The sequence below is a fragment of the Delphinapterus leucas genome, chromosome X (assembly GCF_059928025.1).
Source record: "Delphinapterus leucas isolate spDelLeu-1000000601 "Yukka" chromosome X, BTC_Dleu_Yukka2, whole genome shotgun sequence".
NCBI classification, from domain to species: Eukaryota; Metazoa; Chordata; class Mammalia; order Artiodactyla; family Monodontidae; genus Delphinapterus; species Delphinapterus leucas.
The window spans coordinates 83,210,523-83,229,196 of NC_143150.1; positions in this window are offsets into that span (position 1 = coordinate 83,210,523).

Below are 18,674 nucleotides of genomic sequence, written 5' to 3' on the forward strand. Positions count from 1 at the left end.
ATGGAGAAAAGCAGGATAGTAGCCCTGGAAAGTTCAGATGCATACCTAGGAATGATTTCAACGGACCAAGACTCTTGTGTCTTCCCATGATTAGAAAAGCGCTCAGATCTCTGACTTGAGATGTTCTGGGTGAGGTGTTGTTGTTGTTGTTGTTCGTGGTGGTGCTGGTGATGGTGCTGTGTTTATTTCATTGTTTTGTTTTTTGTCTTTGTGATTAGCAGCAATCTTTCGGTGTTCCCCGACATGTTTCTATTTTTTCCTCTTGTATTCAACGAAAACTCCTACATGGCCTGGCTCCTTCCTCCCGTACTAATTCAAAACCTTTCCATAGCACTTTGTGAGTGGCTGTCGCCGTGTCTGTAGTCCTCAGTAAGATCCCCGAATAAAAGTTTCCTCTCAGCTTTTACGTTGTACCTTTTTCTTCTCTCTACACATCCCAGTCGGCTCTGGATAAAGGCCCTGATCCCTCGTTTTGAGGCTCTGCCTGGAAATGCATCATAGGGTTAGGGTTAGGGTTAGGTTTAGGGTTAGGGTTAGGGTTAGGGTTAGGGTTAGGTTTAGGGTTACGGTTGGGGTTGGGGTTGGTGTTGTGGTTAGGGGTTAGGTTTAGTGTTAGGTTTAGGTTTAGGGATAGAGGTAGGGTTAGGGTTTTAGTTAGGGTTAGGGGTTAGGGTTAGGGTTAGGGTTACGGTTGGGGTTGGGGTTGGGGTTGTGGTTAGGGGTTAGGGTTAGGGTTAGTGTTAGGCTTAGGGTTAGGGTTCGAGTTAGGGTTATGGTTAGGGTTAGGGTTAGGGTTAGGGAACGGGTATGGTTTATGGTACAGGTTAGGGTACGACAACGGTTTAGGGTTAGCGTACGTGTTAGGATACGGGTTAGTGTTACTGTACGGATTAGGATTATGGTACGGGTTAGGGTAAGGATTAGGGTAAGCGTTAGTGTTAATGTTAGGGTTAGGGTTAGGGTTAGGAAACGGGTACGGTTTAGGGTGCAGGTTAGTGTACGACAACGGTTTAGGGTTAGCGTACGTGTTAGAGTACGGGTTAGTATTAGTGTATGGGTTAGAATTAGGGTACGGGTTAGGGTAAGGCTTCAGGTAAGCTTTTGGGTTATGGTTAAGGTTAGGGTTAGGGAATGGGTACGGTTTAGGGTACAGGTTAGGGTATGACAACGATTTAGGGTTAGCGTACGTGTTAGGGTACGGGTTAGGGTATTGTTAGGGTACGGGTACGGGTTAGGGTTAGGGAACGCGTACGGGTGAGGGTTAGGGTTAGAGTTAGGGTTAGGGAACGGGTACGGTTTAGGGTACAGGTTAGTGTACGACAACGGTTTAGGGTTAGCGTAAGTGTTAGGGTACGGGTTAGTGTTAGTGTAACGGTTAGGATGAGGGTACGGTTTAGGGTAAGGCTTCGGGTAAGGTTTAGGTTTAGGGTTAGGGTTAGGGTTAGGGTTAGGGAACGGGTTTAGGGTACAGGTTACGGTACGACAACGGTTTAAGGTTAGCGTAAGTGTTAGGGTACGGGTTAGTGTTAGCGTACGGGTTGGGATTAGGGTACGGGTTAGGGGAAGCCTTCGAGTAAGGTGTTGAGTGGTTCTTCAGAAGTGGTTTCTGAGATGTGTGCATGTGCGTGTCCGTGTGTGTGTGAGTGTGTGTGTGAGAGTGTGTGTGTGTGTGTGTGTGTGTGTGCGTGTTTACCGGGGATCCATAATTTCCCCTGCAAGATCTCACGGGTCTTCCAGGGAGAACACTAGGCCAGTGTCAGAGGTTAGGTCGAGAAGCAGAGAGATCTCCGTGCCAAAGCAAGCCAAAAAGCTCCCTTCTTCCACATGACCCTCCAAACCCCAAGACCCACTTCCCCTCCCCCTCCGCCCTGTATTCCACCTTCTCCCAAAGGATAAAAATTCACAGGGGCACCTGGAAAGAATTGAGCATGACATGTGGACGGGCTTCTGGCGCAGAACTGAAGCCTGAGAGCCTGGCTAGCGAGGCCTGCGGGAAGAAAGACCCCGGTGGTAGCGAACTTGTGGACAAATGTAGTCGAGGCCAAGTGGCCTTCCCCAAGTAGGCCCACCGGTGCGACCCATGCCATCCCCAAAAGCCCCACCCCTGCGCACAAAGGATGCTCGGGGTTTCCACGCAGGGATGCAGCGCGGTGGTCACCTCCGGAGCCTTGTGATTCATGTAAAGAAGGGTTCACAACCTTCGGAACCTTCCCGGGATGTGTGTGCCACTGACCCACAGGAGCTTTGTCCCAGTGAAGCACTCAACCTGAGCAGAACAGAGGTTGCTCCCTAGGAAGGGATGCGGTGCAGACAAGCCACAGGACAGGAGTCAGAAGATACAAAGAAGAAACTGCAAGCTCACTGGTGGGATCTCTGCAGTGTCGTCGACAGCGGTGTTCACTGTGAACCAGGGCATCAAGGGAATCAAGAACTGCCTAGCTACACTTGCGGGTTTGGTGGAAAGTGGCCAAGTTGGTGAAGAGCCCAGCTGAAGGTGACATGGGTGGTCGGTGAGCTGGACTATGGATGGGGATGAGGATAATGGGATATTGGTGCCTCTGTGGCTGCTGCTGCTGCTGCTGTTGATGATGATGATAATGATGATGATGATGATGGGGAGAAGGAGGAGGAGGAGGAGGAGGACAAGGAGGTGGAGGAGGACGAGGAGGTGGAGGAGGACGAGGACGAGGACCAGGACGAGGACGAGGAAGGTGATCTAATAGTTTCACAGCCACCACTACACACCGTTCACTGTTTGGAAGTTAAAGGCACGCGCGGAAGGCTCGGTGGGGGTAGGGAAAGGGGAGACTGCCATTTCTGGAGCCACAGTGCCATCCAGCGGAATGCGTTATGTGGAAAGGCCAGGCAGCCGAGCTGTGTCTTCTGCCCTGCGCAGGGAACCGCGAGGCTGTGCCGGGCAGAATGGGTTCTGCCCAAGGCGCAGGAGGTCTCCTCCACGGGGTTTCAGAGGCCTGTGAGGGCGCCGTGCGCGCCAGGGCGACCCTGTGGGGAAAATCCGAGCTCTCGGGGCCCCGGACACAGCAGGCAGTTCCCGGACTGTCCAGCCCAGGGAGCGGAGCTTCCCCCGTCAGCCATTTTGGGGGTGGGTCCAGAGCAACTCTGCAACTTTTCCTCCGGTGTCCCTGCTGGGGAGTGCCGGGGAGCCCTGCCTGCGGCCGCACCGGGGTCACGTGGCCCCCTTCCTCACCGGAAGCTGAGGGTCTTAGAGGTCCTGGAGCCGGGGCCATTTGCACCGGGCACTCCCAGGGGCGGCCATCTCGTGCTGCCCCTGGGGTTTCTGAGGGCCTTGCCCAGCTGCAGAACCAGGGTCCAGTCTCCCGCGGAGAGCACACATGAAGGCACGGCCCGGAGCCCATTGCCCATGTGCACCCTCAGGACAACACACCCACCCCAGCCGCACGCCGCGCCGTCCCCACTGGGCCACTTGCTTCCAGCCCCGTGGCTGTCTCCATCCCTTGAGACCTGGTAACTGGCTTTGAGCGAAACCATCTCCGCTTGGTGGCAGTATAGCTCCATCAAGGCCAACTAAGCGCCTAACCCTGCCCCCACTACATCGTCAGGCCTGGGTTCTCCTCCCCTTCTAATGTAAAACCAAAAGCAAAACCAAACCAACACAGACAGTCCCACGAAGGAGGAGAGAAAAGGAAAGAAAGCAACCACCCACCGGCACCCACATGGACCACCAAATGCACAGGACGAAAGGACCACTGGGCACGAGGCTGGACCCCCTGCAGTCCTTTCCACTTCCTTTCCTCCAACCCCCTTTTTCTTGACTCCTGCTCTTGGGAGAAGGAAAAGGCAAAGGATACACCAAGCGACCTGGCTGGGTGACATTGGCTGAGTGTCTAAATCACAGGATTTCTCCTGGACCAGGTGGCAGCCACCTTACTGGTGGCGAAAACCTCGCTGGCTTGCAAGTCACTTTGTTGCAGGACTCCGCTTCCCTTTCAAGGCCTGGAGCTTCGGCTTGAGGCCACCACCTCGGGCTGGCCCAACAGTGCAGCCAGAAGTGGCTGGCCCAACCCGGAGGCGGCCCCGACATGGGGTGCCAAGGACTGACTCTGGGCAGGCTGGCCTTGCCCTCACACAGGAACCTTGCGAGGCTAACAAACATCGCCAGTCACAGAGCCCCACACAGGGCCTTGCTTCTCTTGGGGATGGGCACAGACTCTGCTCCCACTTGGAGACCCCATTTATCTGGCTAAACAAGGGACGTTTCAGGTTTACACTGGCAGCTTGGGCCCACCTGCTGACCGACGACTATCACCTGGAACACAGAATGGCTGCGTGTCCCTTTTTGAGAGCCCCTCTGGGAATGCGTGTTTCAGCCATTGTCAGAGTACTTGCTGCGGTCAGGGGGTGGGGTTGGGGTGGGGGGGAGACAGGTGCGAGGGTATATAGGAAAGCACAGGTGACAGCGTGTGTCAGTATGTTTGTGGTTGTGTGAGGGTGTGCTGTGTGTGGCGGGGTAGGAAGATAGGGTGTGTGTGTGTGTGTGTGTTTGTCTGTGTGTGTGTGTGTGTGTGTGTGTGTGTGTGTGTGTACTCGAGCCCATGCTCTCCCACCTGTCTAAGGTGCTTGCCTGCCCGTGGGCATGTGTTGCCGTGGGTATCCGGCTGTGGGTTCTTGATTGCCTGGTCTTCTGAGCGGCGGCCAGCACCAACATGCCTGGGCTTGTGGACAGGGAGGCGACCGCTCGTAAGTAATACAGTGAAATCTACACTGTTCGAATCACGCCATTGGATTGGGAACCAACGGCAAGCAGGGTGCAACTTGAGGAGGCCCCTGCTGGCTCACGTTTGGACTTGAAGGGCTTCCATAAGGAGAACAACTTCACGGAATAGAAAGTCAAGAGATAATTTTGCAAGCCTCGAGTTCGTCATGCTGTTTCACTGCGAAGTGACTCCTAGATCTTGTTTGGTTTTGTTGATGTTTAGTTTTCTGGGTTCTCCCGGAGGGTGACAATGCCCTCCACCGCTGGAGAAGGGAAAAGATGTCGAGGAGGAAGGGGAAGAGTCCGAAGTGAACCACACGACTGCCTTCTCCTACACTTGTGCCTCCCCCTTAACCAAAGAGCAGACGTGCGAGGAGGACGCTGAGGACACTAGGCCAGCTCAGAATAGACACTGAAAGGAATAGAGGGAAGCAGTAACTGACCACCACCACCACCACCACCATCACCATCACCACCACCGTCGCCACGACAACCAGGGGCGTTGCCGTGGATCCAGTGCAGGGGCGCTTCACTGTGTATCTTTTGCAACATGCACAGGGGAGTGACAGGGAGACACAAGCTGCCGGCAGACCAAAGGACAGGCCACCAGGCAGCCCCTTGACCTGGGCATGGCGGCGGGGGCGGGGTGGGGGTCCCTCCTGAGTGCCATCAAGGGCTCCGACTCAGCAGTAGGCCCGCCGGGCCTACAGAAGGCAAAAGGAGAGGTAGAGCCACCTCTGACACCCTGAGTATGTCATGGGTACACTGCAAAGGGCCAAAGAGCCTCGGGATGCACTCAGGGCACGGAAAGGTTAGGTAGAACGCTGGGAACTCTAGGTTAATAAGGGGAGGTAAGGGACAGGAGAGGGGTGAGGTAATCCCCGATGGCAATTAAGGGATGGCTGTGAGGGAATGCCCCTTACTCTCCTAGTCCACGGGGGCATTTTCCCTTGCACAGGGAAAGTACATGTATTGGCCATGTTGAGCTTCCCAGGCACGCTCCCAACCGTGCCTTTGGTCCAGAGGGAAGAACTGAAAGTAAGGCATTGAGGGGAAGGCAGGAGCCGAAAGCGGAGGACAAACAGAAATCCAAAGAAAGAACCATAATGGAGGTGAAGCATGAAGGCGATCCCCAGGGCACACTGTGTCCCAAGTTGGCAGATGGAACCGGCCGAAGCCTCCTGGGGCTTCCTGAGGGAAGAGCCGTCAGCCAGGGATAAGTCTCAGCCACTCAGCCAAGGGGCAGAACCTTGTCCAGGGAGAGGCCTCTTTGGCGATGCTGTAGTGCCCAACTGGGAAGTGCAAATAGCAACAGAAAAGGGCAAGGAGGAAGAACAGGGAACAAGGAAGGGAGGGCAACCGTCGGGCCCAAGGAGACGGGCAGAGTGGGTACCAGTGCGGGGGCCTGCGCAGGCGTGCTGCCCTGAATGTGACCATGTGCGGGGTGGTGGGGGCGTGCGTGTGCGATCCCGAGTGATTTCAGTAACATTAAGCCCTGGCGAACACAGGCAAAGGTGTGAGGCGATGCTGAGAGTAGGGGTTCCACCACTCGCTGCCCCCAATCCCTGCCCTCCTCCCTCCCTGCATTTTCCCCAAATCAGTGTCCGATGCGCCCTGATGTTTCATGCCTGGGAAAGATCCCCCTTAGGCCCTACCCGGCAGGAAGGTGCTGACTTTTGTGGTCGCGGGATGTTTTCGTGTGTTTGTTTTTTCTCACCAATTTCAAAGGTGGGCCTACTTCCTGGGACAGCTTGGCCTACAAGAATGTCCCAAACAGACACTCCACTCCTCAATTCTAAGAGTCCTTCAGGTACTTCAGCGTGTGCGAAATCCCTGGGACGTGGATGTGCTTTCCCTTGGAGCTCCCTCCTGCTCGCTCTACACACCTGGGAAGACTTTAGAGGAGCAAAGAAAGGAAACGTTGAGGAAACTGTAAGGAGCCTCACGATCACCTTCCACATTGGTCTCGCGCCAGGCTCTGGGTGGCATATGGGCATGGCATCCTTAAACACTCACGCCACGGTGACCGCCTGCTTTGCTTTGCATCTGCGGACACAAAATGTCACCAGCCTCTTCAGTAAACAAAGGTTGTGGCCCTGCCATCAGCACTCACACACTGCCTCTGCCCCCAAGGGTGGCCCCCGAGGGCAATTCAAGATGGAGAAAAGCAGGATAGTAGCCCTGGAAAGTTCAGATGCATACCTAGGAATGATTTCAACGGACCAAGACTCTTGTGTCTTCCCATGATTAGAAAAGCGCTCAGATCTCTGACTTGAGATGTTCTGGGTGAGGTGTTGTTGTTGTTGTTGTTCGTGGTGGTGCTGGTGATGGTGCTGTGTTTATTTCATTGTTTTGTTTTTTGTCTTTGTGATTAGCAGCAATCTTTCGGTGTTCCCCGACATGTTTCTATTTTTTCCTCTTGTATTCAACGAAAACTCCTACATGGCCTGGCTCCTTCCTCCCGTACTAATTCAAAACCTTTCCATAGCACTTTGTGAGTGGCTGTCGCCGTGTCTGTAGTCCTCAGTAAGATCCCCGAATAAAAGTTTCCTCTCAGCTTTTACGTTGTACCTTTTTCTTCTCTCTACACATCCCAGTCGGCTCTGGATAAAGGCCCTGATCCCTCGTTTTGAGGCTCTGCCTGGAAATGCATCATAGGGTTAGGGTTAGGGTTAGGGTTAGGTTTAGGGTTAGGGTTAGGGTTAGGGTTAGGGTTAGGTTTAGGGTTAGGGTTGGGGTTGGGGTTGGTGTTGTGGTTAGGGGTTAGGTTTAGTGTTAGGTTTAGGTTTAGGGATAGAGGTAGGGTTAGGGTTTTAGTTAGGGTTAGGGGTTAGGGTTAGGGTTAGGGTTACGGTTGGGGTTGGGGTTGGGGTTGTGGTTAGGGGTTAGGGTTAGGGTTAGTGTTAGGCTTAGGGTTAGGGTTCGAGTTAGGGTTATGGTTAGGGTTAGGGTTAGGGTTAGGGAACGGGTACGGTTTATGGTACAGGTTAGGGTACGACAACGGTTTAGGGTTAGCGTACGTGTTAGGATACGGGTTAGTGTTACTGTACGGATTAGGATTATGGTACGGGTTAGGGTAAGGATTAGGGTAAGCGTTAGTGTTAATGTTAGGGTTAGGGTTAGGGTTAGGAAACGGGTACGGTTTAGGGTGCAGGTTAGTGTACGACAACGGTTTAGGGTTAGCGTACGTGTTAGAGTACGGGTTAGTATTAGTGTATGGGTTAGAATTAGGGTACGGGTTAGGGTAAGGCTTCAGGTAAGCTTTTGGGTTATGGTTAAGGTTAGGGTTAGGGAATGGGTACGGTTTAGGGTACAGGTTAGGGTATGACAACGATTTAGGGTTAGCGTACGTGTTAGGGTACGGGTTAGGGTATTGTTAGGGTACGGGTACGGGTTAGGGTTAGGGAACGCGTACGGGTGAGGGTTAGGGTTAGAGTTAGGGTTAGGGAACGGGTACGGTTTAGGGTACAGGTTAGTGTACGACAACGGTTTAGGGTTAGCGTAAGTGTTAGGGTACGGGTTAGTGTTAGTGTAACGGTTAGGATGAGGGTACGGTTTAGGGTAAGGCTTCGGGTAAGGTTTAGGTTTAGGGTTAGGGTTAGGGTTAGGATTAGGGAACGGGTTTAGGGTACAGGTTACGGTACGACAACGGTTTAAGGTTAGCGTAAGTGTTAGGGTACGGGTTAGTGTTAGCGTACGGGTTGGGATTAGGGTACGGGTTAGGGGAAGCCTTCGAGTAAGGTGTTGAGTGGTTCTTCAGAAGTGGTTTCTGAGATGTGTGCATGTGCGTGTCCGTGTGTGTGTGAGTGTGTGTGTGAGAGTGTGTGTGTGTGTGTGTGTGTGTGTGTGTCTGTGCGTGTTTACCGGGGATCCATAATTTCCCCTGCAAGATCTCACGGGTCTTCCAGGGAGAACACTAAGCCAGTGTCAGAGGTTAGGTCGAGAAGCAGAGAGATCTCCATGCCAAAGCAAGCCAAAAAGCTCCCTTCTTCCACATGACCCTCCAAACCCCAAGACCCACTTCCCCTCCCCCTCCGCCCTGTATTCCACCTTCTCCCAAAGGATAAAAATTCACAGGGGCACCTGGAAAGAACTGAGCATGACATGTGGACGGGCTTCTGGCGCAGAACTGAAGCCTGAGAGCCTGGCTAGCGAGGCCTGCGGGAAGAAAGACCCCGGTGGTAGCGAACTTGTGGACAAATGCAGTCGAGGCCAAGTGGCCTTCCCCAAGTAGGCCCACCGGTGCGACCCATGCCATCCCCAAAAGCCCCACCCCTGCGCACAAAGGATGCTCGGGGTTTCCACGCAGGGATGCAGCGCGGTGGTCACCTCCGGAGCCTTGTGATTCATGTAAAGAAGGGTTCACAACCTTCGGAACCTTCCCGGGATGTGTGTGCCACTGACCCACAGGAGCTTTGTCCCAGTGAAGCACTCAACCTGAGCAGAACAGAGGTTGCTCCCTAGGAAGGGATGCGGTGCAGACAAGCCACAGGACAGGAGTCAGAAGATACAAAGAAGAAACTGCAAGCTCACTGGTGGGATCTCTGCAGTGTCGTCGACAGCGGTGTTCACTGTGAACCAGGGCATCAAGGGAATCAAGAACTGCCTAGCTACACTTGCAGGTTTGGTGGAAAGTGGCCAAGTTGGTGAAGAGCCCAGCTGAAGGTGACATGGGTGGTCGGTGAGCTGGACTATGGATGGGGATGAGGATAATGGGATATTGGTGCCTCTGTGGCTGCTGCTGCTGCTGCTGTTGATGATGATGATAATGATGATGATGATGATGGGGAGAAGGAGGAGGAGGAGGAGGAGGACAAGGAGGTGGAGGAGGACGAGGAGGTGGAGGAGGACGAGGACGAGGACCAGGACGAGGACGAGGAAGGTGATCTAATAGTTTCACAGCCACCACTACACACCGTTCACTGTTTGGAAGTTAAAGGCACGCGCGGAAGGCTCGGTGGGGGTAGGGAAAGGGGAGACTGCCATTTCTGGAGCCACAGTGCCATCCAGCGGAATGCGTTATGTGGAAAGGCCAGGCAGCCGAGCTGTGTCTTCTGCCCTGCGCAGGGAACCGCGAGGCTGTGCCGGGCAGAATGGGTTCTGCCCAAGGCGCAGGAGGTCTCCTCCACGGGGTTTCAGAGGCCTGTGAGGGCGCCGTGCGCGCCAGGGCGACCCTGTGGGGAAAATCCGAGCTCTCGGGGCCCCGGACACAGCAGGCAGTTCCCGGACTGTCCAGCCCAGGGAGCGGAGCTTCCCCCGTCAGCCATTTTGGGGGTGGGTCCAGAGCAACTCTGCAACTTTTCCTCCGGTGTCCCTGCTGGGGAGTGCCGGGGAGCCCTGCCTGCGGCCGCACCGGGGTCACGTGGCCCCCTTCCTCACCGGAAGCTGAGGGTCTTAGAGGTCCTGGAGCCGGGGCCATTTGCACCGGGCACTCCCAGGGGCGGCCATCTCGTGCTGCCCCTGGGGTTTCTGAGGGCCTTGCCCAGCTGCAGAACCAGGGTCCAGTCTCCCGCGGAGAGCACACATGAAGGCACGGCCCGGAGCCCATTGCCCATGTGCACCCTCAGGACAACACACCCACCCCAGCCGCACGCCGCGCCGTCCCCACTGGGCCACTTGCTTCCAGCCCCGTGGCTGTCTCCATCCCTTGAGACCTGGTAACTGGCTTTGAGCGAAACCATCTCCGCTTGGTGGCAGTATAGCTCCATCAAGGCCAACTAAGCGCCTAACCCTGCCCCCACTACATCGTCAGGCCTGGGTTCTCCTCCCCTTCTAATGTAAAACCAAAAGCAAAACCAAACCAACACAGACAGTCCCACGAAGGAGGAGAGAAAAGGAAAGAAAGCAACCACCCACCGGCACCCACATGGACCACCAAATGCACAGGACGAAAGGACCACTGGGCACGAGGCTGGACCCCCTGCAGTCCTTTCCACTTCCTTTCCTCCAACCCCCTTTTTCTTGACTCCTGCTCTTGGGAGAAGGAAAAGGCAAAGGATACACCAAGCGACCTGGCTGGGTGACATTGGCTGAGTGTCTAAATCACAGGATTTCTCCTGGACCAGGTGGCAGCCACCTTACTGGTGGCGAAAACCTCGCTGGCTTGCAAGTCACTTTGTTGCAGGACTCCGCTTCCCTTTCAAGGCCTGGAGCTTCGGCTTGAGGCCACCACCTCGGGCTGGCCCAACAGTGCAGCCAGAAGTGGCTGGCCCAACCCGGAGGCGGCCCCGACATGGGGTGCCAAGGACTGACTCTGGGCAGGCTGGCCTTGCCCTCACACAGGAACCTTGCGAGGCTAACAAACATCGCCAGTCACAGAGCCCCACACAGGGCCTTGCTTCTCTTGGGGATGGGCACAGACTCTGCTCCCACTTGGAGACCCCATTTATCTGGCTAAACAAGGGACGTTTCAGGTTTACACTGGCAGCTTGGGCCCACCTGCTGACCGACGACTATCACCTGGAACACAGAATGGCTGCGTGTCCCTTTTTGAGAGCCCCTCTGGGAATGCGTGTTTCAGCCATTGTCAGAGTACTTGCTGCGGTCAGGGGGTGGGGTTGGGGTGGGGGGGAGACAGGTGCGAGGGTATATAGGAAAGCACAGGTGACAGCGTGTGTCAGTATGTTTGTGGTTGTGTGAGGGTGTGCTGTGTGTGGCGGGGTAGGAAGATAGGGTGTGTGTGTGTGTGTGTGTTTCTCTGTGTGTGTGTGTGTGTGTGTGTGCGTGTACTCGAGCCCATGCTCTCCCACCTGTCTAAGGTGCTTGCCTGCCCGTGGGCATGTGTTGCCGTGGGTATCCGGCTGTGGGTTCTTGATTGCCTGGTCTTCTGAGCGGCGGCCAGCACCAACATGCCTGGGCTTGTGGACAGGGAGGCGACCGCTCGTAAGTAATACAGTGAAATCTACACTGTTCGAATCACGCCATTGGATTGGGAACCAACGGCAAGCAGGGTGCAACTTGAGGAGGCTCCTGCTGGCTCACGTTTGGACTTGAAGGGCTTCCATAAGGAGAACAACTTCACGGAATAGAAAGTCAAGAGATAATTTTGCAAGCCTCGAGTTCGTCATGCTGTTTCACTGCGAAGTGACTCCTAGATCTTGTTTGGTTTTGTTGATGTTTAGTTTTCTGGGTTCTCCCGGAGGGTGACAATGCCCTCCACCGCTGGAGAAGGGAAAAGATGTCGAGGAGGAAGGGGAAGAGTCCGAAGTGAACCACACGACTGCCTTCTCCTACACTTGTGCCTCCCCCTTAACCAAAGAGCAGACGTGCGAGGAGGACGCTGAGGACACTAGGCCAGCTCAGAATAGACACTGAAAGGAATAGAGGGAAGCAGTAACTGACCACCACCACCACCACCACCATCACCATCACCACCACCGTCGCCACGACAACCACGGGCGTTGCCGTGGATCCAGTGCAGGGGCGCTTCACTGTGTATCTTTTGCAACATGCACAGGGGAGTGACAGGGAGACACAAGCTGCCGGCAGACCAAAGGACAGGCCACCAGGCAGCCCCTTGACCTGGGCATGGCGGCGGGGGCGGGGTGGGGGTCCCTCCTGAGTGCCATCAAGGGCTCCGACTCAGCAGTAGGCCCACCGGGCCTACAGAAGGCAAAAGGAGAGGTAGAGCCACCTCTGACACCCTGAGTATGTCATGGGTACACTGCAAAGGGCCAAAGAGCCTCGGGATGCACTCAGGGCACGGAAAGGTTAGGTAGAACGCTGGGAACTCTAGGTTAATAAGGGGAGGTAAGGGACAGGAGAGGGGTGAGGTAATCCCCGATGGCAATTAAGGGATGGCTGTGAGGGAATGCCCCTTACTCTCCTAGTCCACGGGGGCATTTTCCCTTGCACAGGGAAAGTACATGTATTGGCCATGTTGAGCTTCCCAGGCACGCTCCCAACCGTGCCTTTGGTCCAGAGGGAAGAACTGAAAGTAAGGCATTGAGGGGAAGGCAGGAGCCGAAAGCGGAGGACAAACAGAAATCCAAAGAAAGAACCATAATGGAGGTGAAGCATGAAGGCGATCCCCAGGGCACACTGTGTCCCAAGTTGGCAGATGGAACCGGCCGAAGCCTCCTGGGGCTTCCTGAGGGAAGAGCCGTCAGCCAGGGATAAGTCTCAGCCACTCAGCCAAGGGGCAGAACCTTGTCCAGGGAGAGGCCTCTTTGGCGATGCTGTAGTGCCCAACTGGGAAGTGCAAATAGCAACAGAAAAGGGCAAGGAGGAAGAACAGGGAACAAGGAAGGGAGGGCAACCGTCGGGCCCAAGGAGACGGGCAGAGTGGGTAACAGTGCGGGGGCCTGCGCAGGCGTGCTGCCCTGAATGTGACCATGTGCGGGGTGGTGGGGGCGTGCGTGTGCGAGCCCGAGTGATTTCAGTAACATTAAGCCCTGGCGAACACAGGCAAAGGTGTGAGGCGATGCTCAGAGTAGGGGTTCCACCACTCGCTGCCCCCAATCCCTGCCCTCCTCCCTCCCTGCATTTTCCCCAAATCAGTGTCCGATGCGCCCTGATGTTTCATGCCTGGGAAAGATCCCCCTTAGGCCCTACCCGGCAGGAAGGTGTTGACTTTTGTGGTCGCGGGATGTTTTCGTGTGTTTGTTTTTTCTCACCAATTTCAAAGGTGGGCCTACTTCCTGGGACAGCTTGGCCTACAAGAATGTCCCAAACAGACACTCCACTCCTCAATTCTAAGAGTCCTTCAGGTACTTCAGCGTGTGCGAAATCCCTGGGACGTGGATGTGCTTTCCCTTGGAGCTCCCTCCTGCTCGCTCTACACACCTGGGAAGACTTTAGAGGAGCAAAGAAAGGAAACGTTGAGGAAACTGTAAGGAGCCTCACGATCACCTTCCACATTGGTCTCGCGCCAGGCTCTGGGTGGCATATGGGCATGGCATCCTTAAACACTCACGCCACGGTGACCGCCTGCTTTGCTTTGCATCTGCGGACACAAAATGTCACCAGCCTCTTCAGTAAACAAAGGTTGTGGCCCTGCCATCAGCACTCACACACTGCCTCTGTCCCCAAGGGTGGCCCCCGAGGGCAATTCAAGATGGAGAAAAGCAGGATAGTAGCCCTGGAAAGTTCAGATGCATACCTAGGAATGATTTCAACGGACCAAGACTCTTGTGTCTTCCCATGATTAGAAAAGCGCTCAGATCTCTGACTTGAGATGTTCTGGGTGAGGTGTTGTTGTTGTTGTTGTTCGTGGTGGTGCTGGTGATGGTGCTGTGTTTATTTCATTGTTTTGTTTTTTGTCTTTGTGATTAGCAGCAATCTTTCGGTGTTCCCCGACATGTTTCTATTTTTTCCTCTTGTATTCAACGAAAACTCCTACATGGCCTGGCTCCTTCCTCCCGTACTAATTCAAAACCTTTCCATAGCACTTTGTGAGTGGCTGTCGCCGTGTCTGTAGTCCTCAGTAAGATCCCCGAATAAAAGTTTCCTCTCAGCTTTTACGTTGTACCTTTTTCTTCTCTCTACACATCCCAGTCGGCTCTGGATAAAGGCCCTGATCCCTCGTTTTGAGGCTCTGCCTGGAAATGCATCATAGGGTTAGGGTTAGGGTTAGGGTTAGGTTTAGGGTTAGGGTTAGGGTTAGGGTTAGGGTTAGGTTTAGGGTTAGGGTTGGGGTTGGGGTTGGTGTTGTGGTTAGGGGTTAGGTTTAGTGTTAGGTTTAGGTTTAGGGATAGAGGTAGGGTTAGGGTTTTAGTTAGGGTTAGGGGTTAGGGTTAGGGTTAGGGTTACGGTTGGGGTTGGGGTTGGGGTTGTGGTTAGGGGTTAGGGTTAGGGTTAGTGTTAGGCTTAGGGTTAGGGTTCGAGTTAGGGTTATGGTTAGGGTTAGGGTTAGGGTTAGGGAACGGGTACGGTTTATGGTACAGGTTAGGGTACGACAACGGTTTAGGGTTAGCGTACGTGCTAGGATACGGGTTAGTGTTACTGTACGGATTAGGATTATGGTACGGGTTAGGGTAAGGATTAGGGTAAGCGTTAGTGTTAATGTTAGGGTTAGGGTTAGGGTTAGGAAACGGGTACGGTTTAGGGTGCAGGTTAGTGTACGACAACGGTTTAGGGTTAGCGTACGTGTTAGAGTACGGGTTAGTATTAGTGTATGGGTTAGAATTAGGGTACGGGTTAGGGTAAGGCTTCAGGTAAGCTTTTGGGTTATGGTTAAGGTTAGGGTTAGGGAATGGGTACGGTTTAGGGTACAGGTTAGGGTATGACAACGATTTAGGGTTAGCGTACGTGTTAGGGTACGGGTTAGGGTATTGTTAGGGTACGGGTACGGGTTAGGGTTAGGGAACGCGTACGGGTGAGGGTTAGGGTTAGAGTTAGGGTTAGGGAACGGGTACGGTTTAGGGTACAGGTTAGTGTACGACAACGGTTTAGGGTTAGCGTAAGTGTTAGGGTACGGGTTAGTGTTAGTGTAACGGTTAGGATGAGGGTACGGTTTAGGGTAAGGCTTCGGGTAAGGTTTAGGTTTAGGGTTAGGGTCAGGGTTAGGATTAGGGAACGGGTTTAGGGTACAGGTTACGGTACGACAACGGTTTAAGGTTAGCGTAAGTGTTAGGGTACGGGTTAGTGTTAGCGTACGGGTTGGGATTAGGGTACGGGTTAGGGGAAGCCTTCGAGTAAGGTGTTGAGTGGTTCTTCAGAAGTGGTTTCTGAGATGTGTGCATGTGCGTGTCCGTGTGTGTGTGAGTGTGTGTGTGAGAGTGTGTGTGTGTGTGTGTGTGTGTGTGTGTCTGTGCGTGTTTACCGGGGATCCATAATTTCCCCTGCAAGATCTCACGGGTCTTCCAGGGAGAACACTAAGCCAGTGTCAGAGGTTAGGTCGAGAAGCAGAGAGATCTCCATGCCAAAGCAAGCCAAAAAGCTCCCTTCTTCCACATGACCCTCCAAACCCCAAGACCCACTTCCCCTCCCCCTCCGCCCTGTATTCCACCTTCTCCCAAAGGATAAAAATTCACAGGGGCACCTGGAAAGAACTGAGCATGACATGTGGACGGGCTTCTGGCGCAGAACTGAAGCCTGAGAGCCTGGCTAGCGAGGCCTGCGGGAAGAAAGACCCCGGTGGTAGCGAACTTGTGGACAAATGCAGTCGAGGCCAAGTGGCCTTCCCCAAGTAGGCCCACCGGTGCGACCCATGCCATCCCCAAAAGCCCCACCCCTGCGCACAAAGGATGCTCGGGGTTTCCACGCAGGGATGCAGCGCGGTGGTCACCTCCGGAGCCTTGTGATTCATGTAAAGAAGGGTTCACAACCTTCGGAACCTTCCCGGGATGTGTGTGCCACTGACCCACAGGAGCTTTGTCCCAGTGAAGCACTCAACCTGAGCAGAACAGAGGTTGCTCCCTAGGAAGGGATGCGGTGCAGACAAGCCACAGGACAGGAGTCAGAAGATACAAAGAAGAAACTGCAAGCTCACTGGTGGGATCTCTGCAGTGTCGTCGACAGCGGTGTTCACTGTGAACCAGGGCATCAAGGGAATCAAGAACTGCCTAGCTACACTTGCAGGTTTGGTGGAAAGTGGCCAAGTTGGTGAAGAGCCCAGCTGAAGGTGACATGGGTGGTCGGTGAGCTGGACTATGGATGGGGATGAGGATAATGGGATATTGGTGCCTCTGTGGCTGCTGCTGCTGCTGCTGTTGATGATGATGATAATGATGATGATGATGATGGGGAGAAGGAGGAGGAGGAGGAGGAGGACAAGGAGGTGGAGGAGGACGAGGAGGTGGAGGAGGACGAGGACGAGGACCAGGACGAGGACGAGGAAGGTGATCTAATAGTTTCACAGCCACCACTACACACCGTTCACTGTTTGGAAGTTAAAGGCACGCGCGGAAGGCTCGGTGGGGGTAGGGAAAGGGGAGACTGCCATTTCTGGAGCCACAGTGCCATCCAGCGGAATGCGTTATGTGGAAAGGCCAGGCAGCCGAGCTGTGTCTTCTGCCCTGCGCAGGGAACCGCGAGGCTGTGCCGGGCAGAATGGGTTCTGCCCAAGGCGCAGGAGGTCTCCTCCACGGGGTTTCAGAGGCCTGTGAGGGCGCCGTGCGCGCCAGGGCGACCCTGTGGGGAAAATCCGAGCTCTCGGGGCCCCGGACACAGCAGGCAGTTCCCGGACTGTCCAGCCCAGGGAGCGGAGCTTCCCCCGTCAGCCATTTTGGGGGTGGGTCCAGAGCAACTCTGCAACTTTTCCTCCGGTGTCCCTGCTGGGGAGTGCCGGGGAGCCCTGCCTGCGGCCGCACCGGGGTCACGTGGCCCCCTTCCTCACCGGAAGCTGAGGGTCTTAGAGGTCCTGGAGCCGGGGCCATTTGCACCGGGCACTCCCAGGGGCGGCCATCTCGTGCTGCCCCTGGGGTTTCTGAGGGCCTTGCCCAGCTGCAGAACCAGGGTCCAGTCTCCCGCGGAGAGCACACATGAAGGCACGGCCCGGAGCCCATTGCCCATGTGCACCCTCAGGACAACACACCCACCCCAGCCGCACGCCGCGCCGTCCCCACTGGGCCACTTGCTTCCAGCCCCGTGGCTGTCTCCATCCCTTGAGACCTGGTAACTGGCTTTGAGCGAAACCATCTCCGCTTGGTGGCAGTATAGCTCCATCAAGGCCAACTAAGCGCCTAACCCTGCCCCCACTACATCGTCAGGCCTGGGTTCTCCTCCCCTTCTAATGTAAAACCAAAAGCAAAACCAAACCAACACAGACAGTCCCACGAAGGAGGAGAGAAAAGGAAAGAAAGCAACCACCCACCGGCACCCACATGGACCACCAAATGCACAGGACGAAAGGACCACTGGGCACGAGGCTGGACCCCCTGCAGTCCTTTCCACTTCCTTTCCTCCAACCCCCTTTTTCTTGACTCCTGCTCTTGGGAGAAGGAAAAGGCAAAGGATACACCAAGCGACCTGGCTGGGTGACATTGGCTGAGTGTCTAAATCACAGGATTTCTCCTGGACCAGGTGGCAGCCACCTTACTGGTGGCGAAAACCTCGCTGGCTTGCAAGTCACTTTGTTGCAGGACTCCGCTTCCCTTTCAAGGCCTGGAGCTTCGGCTTGAGGCCACCACCTCGGGCTGGCCCAACAGTGCAGCCAGAAGTGGCTGGCCCAACCCGGAGGCGGCCCCGACATGGGGTGCCAAGGACTGACTCTGGGCAGGCTGGCCTTGCCCTCACACAGGAACCTTGCGAGGCTAACAAACATCGCCAGTCACAGAGCCCCACACAGGGCCTTGCTTCTCTTGGGGATGGGCACAGACTCTGCTCCCACTTGGAGACCCCATTTATCTGGCTAAACAAGGGACGTTTCAGGTTTACACTGGCAGCTTGGGCCCACCTGCTGACCGACGACTATCACCTGGAACACAGAATGGCTGCGTGTCCCTTTTTGAGAGCCCCTCTGGGAATGCGTGTTTCAGCCATTGTCAGAGTACTTGCTGCGGTCAGGGGGTGGGGTTGGGGTGGGGGGGAGACAGGTGCGAGGGTATATAGGAAAGCACAGGTGACAGCGTGTGTCAGTATGTTTGTGGTTGTGTGAGGGTGTGCTGTGTGTGGCGGGGTAGGAAGATAGGGTGTGTGTGTGTGTGTGTGTGTTTGTGTGTGTGTGTGTGTGTGTGTGTGTGTGTGTGTGTACTCGAGCCCATGCTCTCCCACCTGTCTAAGGTGCTTTCCTGCCCGTGGGCATGTGTTGCCGTGGGTATCCGGCTGTGGGTTCTTGATTGCCTGGTCTTCTGAGCGGCGGCCAGCACCAACATGCCTGGGCTTGTGGACAGGGAGGCGACCGCTCGTAAGTAATACAGTGAAATCTACACTGTTCGAATCACGCCATTGGATTGGGAACCAACGGCAAGCAGGGTGCAACTTGAGGAGGCCCCTGCTGGCTCACGTTTAGACTTGAAGGGCTTCCATAAGGAGAACAACTTCACGGAATAGAAAGTCA